Source organism: Anser brachyrhynchus (assembly GCF_964034855.1).
Source record: "Anser brachyrhynchus genome assembly, chromosome: Z".
NCBI classification, from domain to species: Eukaryota; Metazoa; Chordata; class Aves; order Anseriformes; family Anatidae; genus Anser; species Anser brachyrhynchus.
Window position 1 is genome coordinate 39,111,095 of NC_137697.1, and position 12,500 is coordinate 39,123,594.

Genomic DNA, 12,500 nt, shown 5'->3' on the forward strand with positions numbered 1-12,500 from the left:
AGAGGAATTGCTACACAGAAGGCTTCAATCAAATGAGAAGTTGTTTTTCAGACAACACAGTCTAGCAGCAGAGGGTTAAAAATGATAAACATATAGGATGGATGAATTAGTGGCCCCTAAACAATCTCCAGTTCAGAAACCTGCACTCCCACTGGGTCTTGGAAGCTTGGAGGCTATGGCAGAGGAAGTATCACCTTGTTTCCATAAGATAAACTTTGGAAATTGGTCAATAAGCTGGGTCAGATGAAGCCTCCTTGTGACTCAGCGTAGCTGTTCTTCTGTTCTTGAATTCTTCTGCATTTGACAAAGCTGTAAGGCAATGTTGAGTTTTTATGTAGTGCTCTGTACAGTTTCTGCATGAGGCTCCTGTTTTCTGTGCTTTCAGGCTCTTAGTGTTGGATACAAAGATGGGTCATGTGTTTTTTTGAAGTTGCCTGGGATATTTCAGAGAAAGAAATGCATTGAATCCCTTAGAGTGCTCTCAAAACCTCCGTCCAAACACTTTGTTAAAAGCAGTTATAAATAACATCTTGCAAGCTAAAGACTTGATCTGAACTTAGCAAATGGCTCTGGAGTTCAGGGTCATGCATGGCTAGGTCTAATATTCAGACACAGTCCCTGAAATGCAGTTTCTATCAACCACCATATTAAAACTTTCACACTATGGGAAACCAAAGGATGTTCCTTCTTCTTGAGCAGACAGTTTGAAGTCACCAAACTCTGAAGCAGCTGTTCTTAAAAGGCCCAATGCCCTACTCCCAAAACATTCAGATTGGTCCTCAGGGACCACCTCTTCTGTGTCAGCCTGGCAAACATGCAAAAAGTTGTTCTCCTCCTCTTCAGTTTCTGGAGTACCAGCAAAATGTTAGCTCCTTGCCCTGAAAGGGCACCCACCCTCCTGGTCCAGGGGAGTGGGCTCCTTGCTCGGGATAAGGATGCAGGGCGCAGGAATCACCCCCCTGGGGAGCTTGGGAGCCCCTTCACTCAACAGCTCATGAGAGGAATTAATACACCAAGAGGACTGCTATCTTTGCAGGACTTCTCTTTAACAGAGCAATTTAATTTTCAATGTTCGCTGCTGCCTGGAATGCTGTTATCCTTTGAGCCTGACTGTAGGAACACTGAGGATTTATGTAACATACTCAGCAATAAGAAAGGAACAGCGTTGCTTTTATCTTGTTCTTTTCCTTTTACAGTAGGTGACAATATGCAAGAACATTCATCCTACATTCAAAGAGGCATTAATTTTCCTTGTCCTTATTTTCAATTTATATCTTCTTCAGTTTCAGTAGATGAACTAAATTGTTTTGTTTCCCTTTGTTGTACAATCAATTGACCAATGTAAAATCATGAAATGCCTTTCTAGAGAACAAAAGGTAGCCTGTTTCCCACTGATAAAATAGCTGTTTTAGCACCTGTAAATCTGTTTTGCATTTAATGGAAAACTTTATTCCATGCTGATAACAGGATCAGAAAATGGGCTCTGACAGCATGTTGTGATTTTACAGTATCCAGGGGTAAAACTTGAGCTAATTATGAGCACATGGCTTTCAAGAGTCATACTTTTATATTTAACTCCATAAATCTTGCTAAGTAAAATACAAACCTATGTCTACAGCATTTGCTAATCATTAAGTTATTAATTGTTTTTGCTTCTTTATTCATACAAGATGGGAATGTTTGGAGTTTTGCTTTTAAATAAATGACTGAAAAAAATAGGAAGTACTTTCCCCCCTATAACTTCACAGGAGGTGTTTCTGCTCAACTGCTGGAGCTAAAAAACCTGTTGGCCTCCTAAACAAAGGCCTCTGTAGAAGAGTTTTTCAGCACTGCAATTTAAATGGTGTCTAGTTTCAGCCCAGAATACCAAGGTCATAATTTTAGGCCATAGATGGCTCTCCCAGATGTCTTTGGTCAAGTTAATCACAGTTTGCCTGAAGGTTGCGCTTTCAGGTAATCCATCAAGGCATAATTGTAAATCAAAACCTTCTTCCAACTCAATAAGTAGCATATTTTTAGCTTGTGTTAAGACTGACATTGGACAGGAACTTAAATGGGTTAGAATATTAAGAAATATTACTGGTTACTCTCATTGGTCACAAATACTTCTAGAAAAGTGTGCTTTGATAATTGTTATAAAAGTTTTTCACATTTTTTTTTCTTTAAAATCCTCTTTTAAACTTGGTTAAGAATTTCTATATAGTCTTCTTAAGCTTTCGGCCAACCTTATAATTGTTTTTTAAGACACTTGCTGCTTTGCTCCATCCAGACAGAAATGTCATTTCTCGGCCTGATTATTCCATTGGAGCGGCCCTTGGACACACAGTGTTTTGATTAACTGAGCATGTAAGATTTGTGGTTGTATATAGCAGACTGAATCCTGAAGTGGGATGGAAATGTGTCTCTGAATGGGGTGGGGCAGTCATTAGCATCCAGAGACCATCCCCCAGCCATGCTTCTCTTCAGGGAGGGTTACAAGGCAAAGGGCAGAGGGGAAAGCAGGAGATGCGTATGAAAACACAGAAATTGTGAGGTGCTAGGAGAGAAATCTTCCCTGTGCCCTTTCACTGGATTGTCCTGTGAGAAAATATACTATTGCTCAGTTTTTCCTGTGTTTGTGATTTGTCTTAACCTTGGGCTTCTGATGAAAGCAGGTGTGACTCTTGGCCTGAAAAAAATATCCCTTTGCCTGCACCTGAAACTAGCTAGGATGAGAAAAGCAGCAGACATTCAGTAAGTACAGACTGAGCCATGCCCAGTCAATGATTTAAGTCAAAAGTGAGAAATACTGTGTTGACCTGAAACTATGGGGGACATATTTTGAGAATATGGATAGCTATTACACAAACTGGAGTTTGGCCAGGGTGCTCAGACTAGCAGTCTCGTGACAAGTGCCATGGGTGCCTTAGTGCCCAGATGTGGTGTGACCCTGCTTTTATGCCTTGCTCCAAAAGGCAGCAGTGTGGTGCACCCCGTTCCCACTTTTAGTAGAATATCAAGTGAGTCAGTTTAATTGATGGTATGACTCCACACATACATATGTACCTACACTGAGCACCTTTAACAAATTAATGTAACGAGCATAGGGAGAGCTGCAGCTCCAGGACTTCAAGTTCACTTTGAACTGTATTCACAGTACGCACTGTCAACAGTTTCCCTGCCAAAGCCATAAACTATCTCAGCGGGGTAGACTAAATACACCTCTTTACAAAGGACATGAATCTCCCCTTTGGATTTCTCAGCTATAACACAGAGGGACAGAGGCTTAGCTGGTGTAACTCAGCATAGCTCCAGGGCACCCGGGGAATCACCCGATTCCTATCAGCTGGCCCTGAGGAGAAAGACCAGAGCTGAGTATAGAAGATGAAAGGTAAACCCTGTGAAAACATTTTCTGAAACCTCCTGTGAATTAGATTTAATAACACCATAGCATGGGGAAGTATCCAAGCTTCCATCAAATGCCAAAATCTTACTGCTGGAGATTAAAGTGACAGTTTTTTTAAAAAGAGCGAGATACAGAAATGCAAACTTCGGCTAAATGAAGTAATTCCTTTTAAGACTAATTAATGCCAATGTTTGTTTAATCTCCAAATTCCATCATGTGCCGCAGGAGTGCTGTGCTTTTATAGATTGGGGCAGTGCAAAACACATTCCGTATCCAAGAAAATCTTGCCAAAATCCCTGGCAATGCATCTTTTCTTTTTATTTTCTTTTTTTCTTTTTTTTTTTTCTTTTCTTTTTTTTCTTCCTTTTTTTTTTTTCCCTTTCTAATCCTTGTTTTGCTCTTGGTGTTCATGGTAACAGTAACAGCTGTCGAACGTGGCTTCAGGCTGTCTGACTCCCTTGGGAGAATTTATGTGTTTTTCTACTTCCTTTCCTTATTAGGAGGCAGGAATCTGCGACACCTATTAGAACAAGTATGCATAAAGGGTAATGACTGTGCAATTTATTAGTGGTCTGTTCTTCTTCAAGCAAGCCATCAACCGTGAGCACACGGTGTGTGCCAGGGATCAGGGCTAAGCACAATCTTGCCGTGCAGCAGGTGGGCAGCAGCACAGCTCCTCTACAGGGAGAAGTTTGGCAAGGGAGGTCAAATGCTGATTTACTCAAATTAACTGAATATCAATGAAGAGAAGACAGGTGGGATGTTGAGTTTACCTTCCTAAGTGTTCAGTTTGAAACCCCAGGTGAGAAAGACAAAAGTCAGTGAGACAAATGCCGTAATTTTTGTGCCAGTACTGTTAAGTTCCACCAACAGACACAGTGTCATTGGCACTACTGAGCCCCATAAGTACTCCCCATAAGCTGATCTGCCTGTAGAAGACTGTCAAATAAAAGTAAAAGAAACAATGACAACTCAGCATGTTTCTATACGAAGTATAGTCATCCTGAGGTGGGCTGTTATTTCAATCGCTTTTACTCATTTAATGAAACTCTTCAATAAACCAAACATAGGAGTTCTGGTCTAGAAACTAATCACGATGGTAATGACCACTTTTAAGAGTGGAGAAGCCAGGAGACTCCACCTCATTTTTGAAAATGACAAACCTTCATTTATATTCCCTGTACTGGAGAACTTGAATGCAAAATGTTGGCTTTGCCCAAGTTTGGGAGCACTCACACCTGGCCTCTGTTCTGGGCCCATCTCCAATGTTGCAGACCACATCTGGAGCTCGCGTAGGGGCACTGCTCTTCACAGTCTTGTGGCACATGGAGGTGGTTCAGCCTGAAAAATGTGAGAGTCCTGATTTTATTTAAAAGTGATGTGACTTGGGTATTTGTAAATATATCACAGTGCCTTATACAAATAGATACTTTTATTGAATAGAACTCCAGGTGCACAATCTAACGGAAATGTGGGAGAAGGAGGAAATAAAAATCAGCAATCAAAATATATGAACCAATCATCTAATAGCAAGATTAGCAAAAACAGTCATCTTTTGTAGCAAGATTCACCCAGACACCAGTCCCAAACTATTATTCTGGATAAATCTCACATTTTACATCACTGTAGAGCAGGAAACAAAATAATTTCCCGGAATTGCTGACATATACAAGCACGGGCTCAAACACATTGACTCTACCAGGTAATTCACAACAGTAAGAAAAACAGGACACTGCTTGTATTTTATCGTGTTAGAATACTCTACCAGCAATTTTGTACTAGTTAATATAATAATATTTTTATATGCCTTAAAAGTCTCATTTAATTACCTGTCTCATTAGCAGGCAACTAGAAGAACTGGCATGTGGGTGACAAAATCTCAAGTTAAGCAAAAGGCCTTCTTGCTCACTGTCATCTAGTTTTGGCATCTGGTTTGCTGCCACACAGTCCATATACAAGCAAAATGGGAACACTGATGACCTTAGCACCTGAAAATTTAGATTATTTCATTTATTTATTTTCAGTAGGCCTTTGGAAAATGCTGTAATGAGAATATACTAACGCAAAGCAGAAAATCTAGATTAAAATATAATAATAATAATGGTTGAATTAAGACAAACACAAGGAATTAGAAAGGACAGAGGACTGGGGAAAAGACAGTGCTGATGAAAACCTAGCATGTAGAGGACAGAACTCTGCCATTTTCTGTGGATTGCTACTATACCTATGACACTCATGAGGAGCTAAATGATAGCTCTTTGTTCAGGCATTCCCACTGATTAAATCTTAGTCTTAAACCTGCAGGCAGCAGGGATAATGTAGTTTTTTGATGTATCTAATTAAAAGTTTGAATGTCTCAACATATGTAAAGCAGTCAGATGCCTTAGAGATGAATAAAAATGCAAGCAATGCAGTAACAAGAATAACATTTCTTCCTAGTAACTGGATGGAGTGAAATGATGCAGTCTGACCACAGCTTTGTCTGCAGGACAGCTGCCTGCTCACGGCCGTTATCCTGTTATCTTGAGAGTGCTGCTGCCAGGCACTGCTAACTGTACTTAGGAAGGGTTTGGCTTATTGCTCAAGGTAATGCACCAACTGCTGCTTTCAGACTGGCTGTGCACAGTGGGATACATGAGTCCAGACATCACATCACTTACGTCAGGGAAAGCCTATGTCTCCTGTCCTTCTCCTCCACCCATTCCACATGGGGTGCCTTGTTGTAAAAGGTAAAGCCTAGGATGTAGTGATGTGCAGGTTGGTTGCTATGTGTTGCCAGATGAGAATATCCTTTTCCCTTACATATCACATTAGACATCACACTATAAAAGTTTTCTTTTCATTATGTCTATAACACTTCAGTTTCATAATTACCAAAATGTCTGTGCATGCTTGAGTAGGTGAGTGATGGAAGGAAAAAAGGGCAGAGAGCAATCTTCAACTGTCACCAGTGCAAATGAGGGCAAGGCACAACCTCCTTTCTCCTTGCCAGAGGGTATTTTTCTTTCTGTGGGTGACTTTCCTGCAGGGAGATGGGTGTTGCCTCAGTTCCTTAGGTGTATCCTGATAACGCTGCTGTCATCTGCAATCTCTTTGCAAGTATCCTGCGCCAATCCACCCAGCAGTGTAAATCAAGTTCCTCAAGCAAATACTTCTCACCAGCTCTGTCAGATCCAGGCTGGCTGGTAAAGAATGACAATAAAGCCCTTCTGTGTTAAAAATACCTTTTATGTAGCCTAGGAATACATGTTGTCTTTACCCTTTTTCCAACCAGAAGCACAGAATCTGTGATACTGCCAGCCTTAATGATCACAGGAGGCATATATATTGTTTGTTTTCTTACCTCAGTTTATGGATTCCAACCGAGGCAAAGAGACCTAAAGATCTCCCTATTTTCACTCTCACAGGTATTATATTGTTGCCTTCTATCTGTCACACGGTTCAAATGATGAAAATAATGGCTTATTCCAAAAAGAATAACATGGAAAGAGTTTTGAGAATGTTGCTGGTAGCTTAGGTCTCATATCAGGGATCAGACTAATTCAGTGCTCATAAAAGACACAAATATAGCCCTCAAGACAAAGTTTCTCTTTGTTCATGCAACAGGATCAGCTCTTATAATGTTTGGCACCACTTCATGGTTTGTTTTTTTTTGTTTGGTTGGTTGGTTTTTTTGCTTATTGAGGTACATCTTGCAGGCAGCACCTATGCTTGAGGATGGTTTCTGTGAATTCCTATTGTCAAGAGCCTGATATTACAGGGATATGTGCAGGACCTGAAAAGATTGTTCCCACCCCTGGCACTGAATTTTACCATCAGGGCTGTAGCTTCTACCTGGTCACGTAGAGCAGTTAGGCAAACCTGAAGTAGAAGCTGGTGATGCCATACTGCTTTGGGGGCAACAGCACAGGATTCCTGAGGGGGACAGCCTCCTGCCCTGTCAGGGACCGTCAGGAGAAACCATGGCTGGTTTTGTGTCTCTCTGTCTTCTGCATGCCAGCAGGACTGACAGACACACATCTGGATGGGCCAAGACAAGCAGCACACAACTTCTTGACCACCAAACTGTCAGTACAGTGATAACTTTTTATTGTTTCTTGTTTCAGCTGGATCCAAAGTGCTGATATGGAGGTGTGAAGGTTTGTATCCCATTACCGGATCCCTGAGCCATTCAGTGCCTCAAGTGAGCTCTCATCTTACCGAGTAAGATCATCTTTAAAAATGCATTTGGTATCTGTCTCCTAACAAATTTTGTATACACACAATATATACAACAGTAAAATATGTGTTTACATAAAATATTACATTTTGCATTGATATTTATATTCAAGCAAGCACAATTTTAAATATAAAGACTACACGTGTAATGTATGTGTATAGTACATTGACAAGATTTATGTAAACATTATACTGCTAGGATAAATGTACAGATGTTCTCAGTATACGTAAGACATTCTAAGATTAGCAGTTAACAGTGTCATTACTATTGGACTTAGCTTGTAAAAGGTATGTGCAACTGAGTTAAGAACCATCCACAGTCTAAGTCTGTGACAGTGAGAAGTCAAAAAAGGAGTGAATAAGTCAACTTCACTCGTTGCTTATGAAAAATCCAAGCATTGATGTGGGACCACTGGCAAGTGCTAACTACAAATATCCTTATGACTCAGTTTTGTCCTCAGATGAACATCCATTTCTTGCACTTAACTTTTCCTTTGTAGTTCCGTGTTTTCAAAGGACATCTAAAATAATCTGAGTTGCTCTCCCTACCCAACATCCTCTGCATGGATGCATGAGCTAAGTCATTACAAGGGATGCAAGCTGAAAATCTGGGCACCTCTGTGGAGAGCTATCTCTGAACAAAAAGCAAAATGCTGAATATAATAGAATCACTTGACATTTTGCAAAATCAGTTTTATAAGTACTGTCAGTTTTGTAAGCACTATAATCCCAACCAACCTGCTCCATTAATCTTCTCATCCTCATTGGATTGCTTTCCAAGCTTCAGCCCAGTTCCAGTCCAACTTTGTTCAAAATATCACTTTAATGAATTTTCTGGAATTTCTGTCAAAACAAAACATTTCTTATTTGAATACCTCCCATGGACTGCATACTCCTTGCAGGCACTACAGGCTCTTTTTAAACCCGGGAACCAGAGGATGTACCAGTGTCTGTTAATCCCCTACCATTTGCCTTCTGGAGCTCTGCATGCTAGAAGAGCTTGCTAGGTTCCCTCTTCTTTTTTCAAGGAAGGAAGCTGCAGCTCCCCTGCAAAGGGAGCCAAGGGAAACAGAAAGATGGGGCTAGGATCTCTGTCTAAATGTAAATGTATAAAGATGCACCTTCCACTGGGCAAAGAGGGCTCAAAGCATGGAGAATTTATGACACTCCATTAATGAAAGAGTCGCTGTGCTTTTGGTAGGTGATCCCTCTTTTCCCTTTTTAAGTAAATACAATTGCAGTATTTATGTTTTCTTTCCTTCCTTCCTTCCTTCCTTCCTTCCTTCCTTCCTTCCTTCCTTCCTTCCTTCCTTCCTTCCTTCCTTCCTTCCTTCCTTCCTTCCTTCCTTCCTTCCTTCCTTCCTTCCTTCCTTTCTCTCTCTCTCTTTCTCTCTTTCTCTCTTTCTCCCTTTCTCTCTTTCTCTCTCTTCTCTTTCTCTCTCTATTTCTCTCTCCCTTTCTCTCTCTCTCTCTCTCTCTTTCTCTTTCTCTTTCTTTCTCTATTTCTTTCTCTCTTTCTCTCCTTCTCTCCCTCTCCTTCTCTCCTTTCTCTCCTTCTTTCTCTCCTTCTTTCTCTCGTTCTTTCTTTCTCTCCTTCTTTCTCTCCTTTCTTTCTCTCCTTTCTCTCCTTTCTCTCCTTCTTTTTCTCCTTCTTTCTCTCCTTCTCTCCTTCTCTCCTTCTTTTCTTCTTTCCTTACTTCTTTCCTTCCTTTTTTCCTACTTTCCTTCTTTCTCTCCTTCTTTCTCTCCTTCCTTCTTTCCTTCCTTCTTTCTTTCTCTCTCTCTCTTTTTCTTTCTTACTTTCTTTCTTTCTTTTTTCCCCAGATCAATTACTTCTTCCTATAATTAAAATCTGTGGTTACTTGGCAGCTCTTACATTAGGCAGAGAGATATTTATGCACTGCCTATAGTAGTAACAAGGCAGAGCTGCCAGCCAAAGCACACTGTGATTTAAGAGGGTACTGAATTTTTTATGTTTACTTATTTTACTTGTTCTTTTAAATACAATAAAAATGCTGGTATTATAAGGAGACTGGTATCCTTGTTCTCAGCCTTTTGCATATCATGTTTAATGTTTATTTTGATAATTATCAAGTGATAATTAAGAAAGACAGCTTCACAAGCACCCCTGGCTCCACCTTCTGCCTTTCAATGACAGAATATGTGGGATGGAGAGGATCAAAAGGCAGAGAAAGCAACTGTATAAACAGTTCAGGTGGTAACTGGCTTCATTAGCCAGCAGAACATTTTAAGACTATTGATAATATTTAATCAAGCAGACATGGCCTTATTTCATCAAGTAGACATGACTAATACCGAAGTCTTTTTATAGCATTCATTTAATTTAGACACCCTCCCCCGGTGATTGAAGTAATATAGGGTCTGGTTCTCATTTATGTGCAGTCTCTATATGAATACCAACTTTCTAGCCATAAACAGCCAGTGGGCTTATTGCAGGCATCAGAGGGCATGTGATCTTTTTGGAGGGATTTGAATTCTGTAAATAAAACAGCATTAGAGAGTCTGTATGTCTACTCTGCAACAAAGGATGAGGAAAGAGAAAAAATGCTCTTTATTGCCTTTTTTGAAGTAACAGCAAAACGTGAAACTCTGTGCACTACAGAAGACATCTCTAAAAAAAAAAAACCACACTTGATATTCAAAGCTGTTGAAGGAATATTTTTTTCTGCAAAACTGCAATAACATCTAAGCCTTTCTTTGGAGTTTTTCAGGCTGTTGTTTTCAGAACAAAATAGTTTGTATCTTTTTAACAAAATTGTAAACTCTTCTCATGAATAATTCAATTTAACATCTTTTTCTGACCAGCAGACACTGCAGTGGACACTTGCATTGTCCATTCTATTACTGAAAAGTTTTTAAACTTTTTTGTAATTATATGTTTCGAAACAGCCTTCATTTTAAAAACCAAAACTTCTTATATTATTAGTAATGCAATAACTTCTAGCAAATATTTGGCAGCCTCTCATGAAAAGTCACTTTTTCCAAATGACTTCTCCTGAATACTTTAATACACATAGGACACATTCTAATTACTTTCAGCATTTACACATTAGAATGGAATGACTCTGAAGAAGCTGTCTATTGCCTTGGGTAAAGAATATCATTTTAAAACTCTTAAGGAGTTCCTACCATGCTTAACCCCTTAATAAATGTCTTTAAGTACCATTTTTAAGGTTTCAAATGTGTGTGAAGCAGATTCTGAAGAAATCCAAAACACTGACTGAAGTTACAACTGTGTGATTAGAAAACTGATAATTTTATCACAGCAAAGTAAGATCACCTTCCAACTGAGTCCTTTTCAATTCATTCCCAGTCTGTGCTGTGGGGCCCTGAATTGGTGTCATATCCCTGTGTTTTCCCTCTCTGTTGTCCAGTCCCTGTCATGGTGCATAGAAGACAAGCTGGGGAAACACAGGGGAAGAAAAACTGACAAGCACTGTGAGAAAAGGAATTAAAATCATCCTGGTGTTGTGCTGAAGAAAAGGGTTTGCAGTTAACTTTAAAAACATTAGCAAACTTGCATCTGTTTTTACTGAAGATTAGCAATAAGACTTAGGGGCTGCATGGATTCTAGTGTGAGCTGATAAGCCTCCAAAATATCATCCTGCTTCTTCTCCTAAAGGCTGTGGAGACATTTCTGTAGCATTATTCCTGTGGAGCAGAGATAAGCTGGAACACCAGAGCTAGTCTGGTGTATTTATCAGTCAGAGAAAACCTTGGCTCAGATGAAACACTAGTTCAGAAGCTCATCAATCACATTTTTTTTTTTTTTGTTTCCAAGAGATAAGCTAGGCAATGTTTATTAAGAACACTTATTGCACCAGTGAAATGTAGTTAAAGAGATACTGTTCATAATCATGCACTGTCATCTGTCTTGTTATGAATAGACTACTTTTATATAGATGTTCTGGGGTTGTGCTCCACCTATATATTGTTTCTGAAGCTGAAGACAGCTCTGAATTAAGGTGAAGGCTTGTATTTATCACTGTTTAGCAACTTAATGATCAGCTGTATTAGTGCTCATTTTATCAGTTCTGCAGGGGTCCTTATTCTCCTTTGCACTTCCTACCTGTGGGAAGATAGGACAGAGTTGGAATTTATTATGATCCTATCTGGGAAGCTCACTGCTGGTTATCACTATGGTTCACACTCATCTGAGCATGGGTGGACCACAAGATTTATCTCCTTGGAGGAACTGTCACCTCCATAGCTGTGGAGTCCTAGGGTTCTGCACAATCATAGAATTACAGATGTTTTGGGTTGGAAGGAACCGTAAAGCCCATCCAGTTCCAAACCCCTCTGCCATGGGCTGGGACACCTCCCACTAGACGAGGCTGCCAAAGCCTCATCCAACCCGGCCTTAAACACTTCCAGGGATGGAATTGACGTAGGGATGTGCCGTGTCACATGCTATATCAAGTTTATTACAGGTAGAAAGGGTACTCTGAAAGGCACCACTGTGAAAAAACATGATTCTTTTGTTCTGCATATGTCTTTCACCTGTTGATCCATTAGCTTAGTTCTGTGAGTGCTTTACTAAACCTTCAAGTGCCAAGGTGTTCAGTGAAACAACAATTCCAGCTGTGCACAGGATTGCTTTCCAGTAGATTATAAACTTTTTTTCCAGTCTTACTTTCTTTCTTTTCAAGCTGTTGGACAGGACACAAATTTCATGAAGAAAAAAAAATTCATATATGAATATAAAATGCAATTAATATGTTGTCCAGCTCCATGATTTTTTTCTCAAGTAATAATAATTATTGCAAAAAAAAAAAAAAAAAAAAGATAATGTCCCTCTTGTCTGGCTAAGGACTAAAGAGGCTTCCCTTCCCGTAATAATCAGGGGAGGAAAGAGCCAAGGGCTCCATTGATTGTG

The 12,500-nt window shown here is 39.9% G+C and overlaps 2 long non-coding RNA genes across 3 annotated transcripts in view; one reads left to right on the plus strand and one right to left on the minus strand.

Annotated features, from left to right (window-relative positions):
• LOC308186170 overlaps positions 1–12,500 on the plus strand; it is a 22,124-nt gene that overhangs the window by 4,532 nt on the left and 5,092 nt on the right. Inside the window, exon 2 of the long non-coding RNA XR_013943941.1 lies at positions 7,492–7,588. This is a non-coding gene — a long non-coding RNA (uncharacterized lncRNA). The remainder of the gene's footprint in view (positions 1–7,491; positions 7,589–12,500) is intronic.
• The window catches only part of LOC308186171, a 15,517-nt gene continuing 5,190 nt past the window's right edge, over positions 2,174–12,500 (minus strand). Inside the window, exons 2-4 of one of the 2 annotated variants that reach the window (XR_013943943.1) lie at positions 8,342–8,446; positions 5,215–5,373; positions 2,174–4,726 (exon numbers count right to left, since the gene is read on the minus strand). This is a non-coding gene — a long non-coding RNA (uncharacterized lncRNA). The remainder of the gene's footprint in view (positions 4,727–5,214; positions 5,374–8,341; positions 8,447–12,500) is intronic. The other variant, XR_013943942.1, reaches the window with a different exon arrangement.